The following is an 8,824-nucleotide window of genomic DNA, read 5'->3' as shown; positions in this document are numbered from 1 at the left end:
GCTTATATGGAAAACCTCTCATGGCCCCCATTTTCCTTTCTTATAGTTTTGCCTCTCTAGGTGCTGTCTGGAAGGGGAACATTCCAAGTTGTCAGGCCTCATGTCCCTCCCTGCAGCCCAATCACACGCACACACACACCTAACCAACAACTGAGGCTGCCTTTCAATCACTGACAGAACTGCAGCCAGACAGCCAAGTTCCAAGAGCAGAAGCTGTAAGAGGCAGAGGCGGCAGGAAGCATGGGGCCCCCACGGGGCCTCCTCTCACGTGCGTGGCCCTGTCACAGGAGTAGTCAATTGCCCATCTCCTGTTTGTTTTATGGGGATCACCCAGCCAAGGAGGGATCGGGGATAAGAGAGTCATTCAGGCCTAAGTTTACAGCACGTAAGGAGGTCCTCACTGGAGACCCCAGAGGCTTCTCATAACAACGAGAAATATTTCCAGTGAAATGCAAAGGAAGTTGAACTGACAGATGGTTCTTCTTCTCTTAATGGAGTTCTCGCCCAGTCAGTGTCTCTGCCTTCTCTCTGTGACACAGGTGCTTGGCAGAGCTGCCCAGCACTTTTCTTGTGAATGGGGAGTCTGTTAATTAAATACCACTGTGCTTCCGGGAGACATCTTCTAGGCAATTATTGATTCTGATTCAACCTTGTGGAAAGGTTCCCCCACATTCTTAGGAGACCTCTCTGAGATGGTAACCTTTCCCCCAGTCTTTTTTTTTTTTTGCTTTTATAATTTTTTTAACCTTCTTTTACATTTGGAAATTATATGATCCTCTAATAAAACCAAAATGAAAATAATTGGGTTCCTCAGTGGATTCAAGTATTTGTTCATTTCCAAAGGTGGAGATATTTTATCATTTTAGCTGGTTCTATCCCCTCTGCAAATTTAGATTGTACACCTATTGGCTGTTATTTCCTCCAGTTCCTCAACCACTAAACAGTTACAAATATAGGGATGCAGCTCAGGGGGCTTTCATGTGGCTCTTTTCTCTGGAAAAACCACTGGCTTGGCATCCACTGGCTTAGCATGTTGGTCTAATATTCAGTCTGCTAAAGTAACATTGTGGTTTAGCAAAGGGAAGGGGAAAAACACAGGGGAAGTGGAATGCCACACTATGGTGTAGAAGACTTGCTTTGAAAAACATTAAAGATGCATCAAGGTTCAGGAGGTCTTTGATTTCAGAACCAATGAAGGGGGTCAGACAGTTCACAAACCCCTGGACATGATAAAGGCTATTTTGTGGGTCTTTGACTTGTGCGTTTCCCTGGGAAGAAGGGGCATGACTTTCTCGAGCCCCTCAGAGGGGTTCATGATCCAAGAGATGAGTGTGATTTTCAGTGCTCCAGAAGACACAAGAAAACAACAGAAAGGAACTGAAGAACAGAACAAACCTTACTGTGTGACCTCCTCAGATGACAGCCCTGGTGTTGCCCGCAGTCTGGGAGAAATGAACATTACCCCCTCTCACTCTCCGAGTCCTCCTGAGGATGGCCTCCCTCCCTCTAACCCCGGCCCTCCTCTACTGGTGTAAAATCCCCACTCCCCTCCACCGACACCATCCTTTCCCCAGTACCTCTGTTTAATGAGACTTTCTACTAAACACAGATTATGTCTTTTCGGCTAAAACTGTCTTAGAAATGGTGATAATGGTCCAGATTATCAGATCATAAAATCCTGCAGGGTAAGTCATGCTAGGATGCGGGGCACAGTCAGGGCTATGGGAAGACCGTTCTAGAACATCATCATCCTGCCCAGAAACTACCTTGGGTGGGGGTGCAAGTCAGATCTGTCAGGGGGCAGGTGAGGGGAAGGGGACAGCACAGAGCAATGAAGCCCCCTATTCCCAAAGGGTAGCCCACCTAGACCTTTGCCATCATACCTAATACAACCTGCAGGAGACTATAAAAATAGTTCTTAGGCACAGGACATATTCTCTCAATGTTTTTAATACACAAGGATCTGAAAAAAACATGAAGACATCCTAGGTCACTCTCAACCTCCAGAAAGCCTTAGACCTAAGATAAGGATTCACTCATCCATTTAAATATTGGGCACCTATGATGCCAGGCACTGGAGATACATTGTGGGCAGAGCACCTGTGGATCACTGCCCTCCCAGAACCCACAGAGGTGTTTTAGAAGTAATGCCAAACGTCAAGCCCTCAGCACAATGTAGGCTTTCAATAAATAGTCCTTATTAATGTTGTCCATTTCTGGAATAAGCATAGGCTGGCTCTTTACTTTGAACAAATAGCAAATAGGTCAACATTACTTCTTTTATAAGAAATAATTAAATAAATTGATATTTAATTGCTTGTATCTACTTTTAAAATGAGAATCATCAGAGAACTACAAAGAATTGTTTTCACTGTTGTTATAATGAAATATTTAACAGGCTAATTTCCATCCTCTGAATGCTTAGACAGATACATGAGTGTGTAGTCAACTACACACATGCACACTCACACACACATAAAACAACAGGAAAAAAGGAAAGAGAGACACCCACATATCTTTTTCATAAGTAATATTAACAACGGAGTCTAGTTTCTTGTGTTTTTTTTGGTTGTGTTTTTGTGTTTTTGTTTTGTTTTTCTTGTCTTAGAAAATGTTCCAATTACTTGAAGAACTTGACAATTACTATACTCAAATAAAATAATTAAGGAATTTTTATTTGCTGTTGTTTGTAGTACTGGGGCTGCTTAATTAATGCCTACCTTTAAAATAAGACTGTCATTTTGAAAAATGGATGGAAAAGGTTTTTGAGAGTGTTATTCTCAGCAATTTATCTTTCTCTTTGGAAGTAGCCAGTTCAATAATAAACCCGATCTGAAATGTGTTGTCTGCACTTGGTGAAAACACTTTGGGGGGTCACGGATTTCACAGCTTTCTAATCTCTACAAACCACAAGATCTTTCCCAGCCCAGTGTGATAAATCAAATTAATGTCTGTAATTACAGACCAGGAAAATGGGAGACAATTGGTTCAGAATGAGCTGGCCCCTTTGCAAATCACGACCCTTTTATTTATTGTATATATCATGCTTGCCTCTTAGGCGGTTTTATTTGAGGTGTCTGTAATTAATGATATGGTTCATTAGTTGGAGAACAGCTCATGCATCTCAGTAACACAGTAGTTCACAGCGTCGTGGGATTTAACTGATTCCACATGGCCCCAAGTATTTTCCTAATAAGGTCCTAGTGGGAATATTTTGATGTGCACAGAGCAAATGACATATTTCCAACCAAGAGCACATAGTGATGGTATGGTATGCCGACCGGTGTTATTTTTGGCTGATACATAATTAATATCACAAGCTGCTTCTACTAGGCTTTTTCCCCCTTTGACTTCTATCAGACTCAGGCTATAGCATTTTAGGCTATTGATTAGAATGTTTTTGTGCTTGAGTTACTGAGGGTAAACTGAACACCTGCATTGGTGTGAGGGGTTTTAGTCTTTTTCCTTTGTATTAAATCCAGCCCAGACAGCAGGGAAAAGCCTAGCCCTGCCCCTTGCTGTGAGACATCCGCTTTGCTCAGCGGATCCCAGCTCTGGCTCCCCAGGGCAGTCACCTGCAGGGCACTCCAAAAACACCCCGTCGCCAAGAGCTTAATTTAATTGGTTTAGGGTAGGGCCCAGGCATCAGTATTTTTTAAATCTCTCCCTGTGTTAAGTAAGAGTCTCTGATGTATCTTGACCCTGAAGCCAACTTTTAGTTTTAGGTTTTTAATTTTTAAAGTATTTATTTTGAGAGTGAGAGCAAGAGCACGCAAGGGAGGGCAGAAAAGAGAGGGAGACAGAGAATCCCAAGTAGGCTCCGCACTGCCAGCACAGAGACGAAGGAGGAGCTTGAGCTCAAGGCTGTGAGATCATGACCTGAACCAAAATCAGGAGTCAGATGCTTAACCAAGTGAGCCACGCAGGTGCTCCAGTGAAGCCATCATTTTAAAACCTTAGGTGGGTAGAGGCTTCGTAGCTTCCCGCTATATTCACCTGGCATGCAAGCCTCTTGTGCCCTGGAGGCTGAACAGCGCAGCCCCTGACCTTGCCTTCTACCCCATCCTGCTACCCTGGCTGTACTTTTTGTGTTGCTACTTCAGTCACAGAATTCTAGTCTGCCTCAGGGCTCCACTCATGCTGCTCCCCCTGTTTCCTGTGCCTTCCATCCTCCCTTTGCCAGACCTGTTCATTGTTTGGGTCCCAGCCTAAATATCACCTGGCAAGGACAACCTTGCCTCCCACCATACAGCCCGTGCCTACAATTCTCTTTGCAGCCTGTGACTCTCCTCCTCGGCATTTGGCACCACTTGTACTCATGGTTGGTTTGTGACGCTTTGTGTAACATCATCTCTCCTCCCAGAGCATAGTCTCTGCAGGGCCAGGGACCTCGCCTGGGTGGCTCCCTGCTGCACACTCTCCTATCAGTGCACCATGTGACAAAGAGGAGACACAGCACCGAGGCACTGACGGAACACATGGATGCCCAGGCAAGGGCGATGCAACATCATTCAGTGATGCAGAGCCAGAGAAATGGAACCCACGCTGTGGAAAAACATACGGACTTAGCATGAATAGTGAGGACGTGGCTTACATGGTGACTCATTTATAAATGCCCTGCTTTTCTCCAGTAAGATTTACTCTCAGAAAGCTGAATGGAAGGGAAGCTGGAATCGTTTACAAAATCAACTGGATTTTAACTTGAGTTTTAAGAAATTTTAATATAGTTGTTAGAATGTCAGCATTTCAACTATGAGAAATAGAAAAATGAAAGTTTGTGAGAATGTGTTTTTGCTGTATTTATCTCTCAGAACTCCCCCTCCCAAGTCATAAAACATGTAAAATTAATTCAGAGCATCTACTTGAGTGCTTAGTTGTATCTCTCAATGATATTTATAAGCCTTTTAATTTCATCCTTAATGGTCCTCCATCCTACAAAGGGAATATAATGATAAAGCAATTGATGATAGGAACAAAGGATTAATTTAATACAAAAATAAAATCTAACTCTGAGGTTTAGTTACTTCCCTGGGAATATGTGTTTGTTTATTTGTTTGTAATAAGGAACACTTGCACTTCTTACAGTAAGATGTGATAGCTGTCCCCTTCATCTGAATTCTGGAGAAGGCGGCCTAATTTTTCAGGAAGAGGTACAGATGAGGAGGGAAGAAACCTACATTCTGGTCTTGGATCTGCCAGTGAACACCTCTGTGGCCCTGGCCCAGTGCTTTTTGTCCCGAGTGACTGTCAAATCCATACCTGCATCATGTTTGGTTTTATTGTTTGAGATAGTCTTTCTTGAGAAAATACGAAATCTCAGTTCCTCTGTTTCTAGTAACCATCAAAAATGAACCAGCAATAGGGTGAGGAGAAGGAGGAAGTTGCCCTAGAACCCGGAAATCTCAAAGTGTTAGGTTTAGCCCTTGATTGGGATGAACTTGAGTTTTTTGTCGGCTCAGACTATCTGGGAAAATTCCTTCAATGTTACTTGATAGCAGAACGCCTTCAAGAGTGAGACCCACATTTCTTTTCTGTCCCCAGTGAGTGTTAAGTTCAAACTTAACATTTCCCACATTACAGGCAGTCCATTTGAGTGTCGCGCTTTACCCACATGCTTTGGCTGGATCTTCGAAAATTTTGGAAAAATAAAATGACTGACTCCAAGTTATCTCAAATATGACCCTTATTATTACATCTATTTAGATAACTTTCTTGATCTTCACAAAGAAGTGTGAAAATCCAGAGATGTGATTACTCTTCTAATTTATACTTGGGCAACCAAGATCTCAACTTAATGGTCACATCTGCAGGAAGGCCACCTTCTCCAAAGTTCTGCTTTAACTCCTCACCAATGATTCTCCTTTCCAGACCCTTACTTTTCCTCAGGCATAAATCTCTATATGTGTATCTGTTGCTTTCTTTCCTTAATTTTTCATTCATATCCCTTCTAGACCTGCATTGTCCAATAAAGTAGCCACCAGCCACATGTGGCTATTGAGCACTTGAAATGTGGCTGGTCCAAATTGGGAGAAGCAGTAAATCCAATGCAGATTTCAAAGAGTTAGTAGCAAAATATACCTAATTAAAATGTTCTTATATTGATTACATATTGAAAAGGTAATATTTTGAATATACTAGGTAATTCATCTAGTTCTTTTTACTTTCTTAATGTTACTATTAGATAATTTTAAATGACAGATGAGATTAGCATCTGTGGCCTGCTGAGTTAGAAGGCATGTTCTTGGGTTCCAGGCCCAAGTCTTGTGCACCCCAGTCTTACCCATCAGTTCTCACACACTGTACCCCAGTTCCAAGTTCAGGATATGATATACATTTGATGGTCCTCCACCTCCAAAACAAAAACACTACTGATGAAATGAACGAAGCAATGACCACATCAAAAAGCTTTGTAGAAATTTCCATATGGATCTAAATCTACAAGATGTAAGCCGTTAACTAAAAACAGTTCATTACAAATTTTAAAAAGTTTATTTTAGAGTTTTCTTGGGACTGATCACCATAAGTCTCAGACCTTTCCATGGCATCTGAGAACATCCATGGTGATGCTCAAAAACACATACAGAAAAGAAAGAGCTTCTAGGTACCTCATGTACTTTTCTACATGTTTCTGAGAGTAGCCAAAAGAGACTGAGGAAGTTAAGGCTTTTGCTGTAGACAGACTATGGTTTTGGAATATTGAGAGGTTATTACTGGGTGAGTATCATAAACTACTAGCCAGGAGATCTAATTCTTTTACCGTTTATCCCTCTGGCTTGAGATTTTGACCAGCCACTGACTCTTGGTGTTCCTGGTTTCTTCCTCCATAAAAAGGACACAACAATATTTGAGCTGTGTCCTTTAGGGGATGGTTGTAAAGCTCCCTAGTGAAGTGATGAGCAGTATAAGGCTGTTTGGAAATAAGCAGCATTCATAATACAGTAATGACAAAGTAAAGAAAATAAAAGTGCCTCATTCTGAGGCATCTGGGTGGCTCAACTGGTTGAACATCTAACTTTGGCTCAGATCATGATCTCATGGCTTGTGAGTTTGAGCCCCACATTGGGCTCTGTGCTTACAGTAAGAAGCCTGGGGCCTGCTCTAGATTTTGTGTGCTCTCTCTGCCCCTCCCCCATTCACATTCTGTCTTTCTCTCTCTCTCTCAAAAATAAACATTAAAAAATATTTTAAGTGCCACATTTTGTCAATAGGAACTCAAAAGATCTTTGCATTCACAGAGGATATTCAGAAACTTTTTCTCAGGGATAAAAACAAATTATTTCTTTTTGTAAAATTTAATTTAATTTAAATAGAGAGAAAGAGAGAGAGAATGAATCTTAAGCAGGCTCTATGCACAGTTCAGAGCCTGAAGTAGGGCTTGATCCCATGACCTTGAGATCATGACCTCAGCTGAAATCAAGAATCAGACACTCAACCAACTGAGCCATTCTTTAGGGGAATCACACTCACTGCAATCTTCTCCTAAATTTCCAAGAAAATGTCTTTGAAATTAATAAAGAAAAAGTCAAGAGTACTCCCAGACAACTGTGATGGACACTGGCTGGGAAGAGTAAGCTGGTGCGGATGTAGATCAAACTGAGGAATCATTCATTCCATCCTCTTCACCAAAACAACCAAGCCACCGGGAAGCCACTTCAGAGACTTGACTACTCGGTTCTCTACCTTCAGTCCATTAAATATATTTTAAATGTAATCCAGCAAAGTGTAACAAATAAGATTGTTTATTGTCTTGATGTTTGTTCTTTATGATTCATTTTAGACACACCGACAATGTAAGATTGTGAGGAAGTATTGGGTATAATTTTAAGTACCCAGATTTTTCAAATAAAATTGCAAACATAAACGTATGCTTTGCCTACATACACATGTTAAATTTGGCAATAGATCCTGTTTCCAAGATCTCAAACATGTGTGGCATTTTTTCTAGTCCCAAAGGCAAATAAAAAATCAAGGAGAGGGGATAAATATATATAAATCTTCCAATCATGCAGATATTTTTTTGGCTTAAATTACTGTTTATTAATGAGGATCTAATGCCTAGGTCTCCATGAAAGAAAAAAGATTAATTTATATTTTGAAGAAATTATTGTCACTCACTGCCAGGTATCTGTATAGTCCCTCGTCTGATCTGAATACTCTGGTAAGAGTAGGAATTATTGAGGCGGCAAGATGGCAGAGAAATAGGGAGTTCCATACTTCCCACCTGCATCTCTCAAACAAATAAGAGATGAAGCCAAAGGACTCTGAGCCACAAGAGTCTGGAATGAAAAGAGATGCAGTCCACTAAAAAGACAGCCTCATAAGGCTACCTCAAGAAACAAACCAAAGTACACATAGTGGAGAATCCCAAATATCACTATGAGTAGGGAAATAAAATAACCAAAGTCACAACAAGAGAGATCAAGGGACACCATTAAAAAAACACTTCCTGAACAGACAGGCCCTCGACAGTCTATGAGCCTCCTTTAATATAGCAGTACTCTCAGGTGCAGAGCACATAGCAAGTTTTTAAAACATATGAGAGAGAGAAAGCTAGCCAAAATGACAAAACAGAAGAACTCTCCTCAAAAGAAATTCCAGGAAGATGTGACAGCTAAAGAATTGGTGAAAACAGGTATAAGCAACATAACTGACCAAGAATTTAGAACAATAGTCATAAAATTAATCACTGGGCTTGAAAAAGGCATAGAAGACACCAGAGACATGAAGGCTACAAAGCTATGGACCTTAAAAATCATCACGATGAATTAATAAGTGTTATAAATGAAGTACATAATAAAATGGAGGCAGCTACTGCACGGATTGA

The sequence above is a fragment of the Suricata suricatta genome, chromosome 12, assembly GCF_006229205.1.
Source record: "Suricata suricatta isolate VVHF042 chromosome 12, meerkat_22Aug2017_6uvM2_HiC, whole genome shotgun sequence".
NCBI lineage: Eukaryota > Metazoa > Chordata > Mammalia > Carnivora > Herpestidae > Suricata > Suricata suricatta.
Note: the sequence above shows the minus strand (reverse complement) of the source record.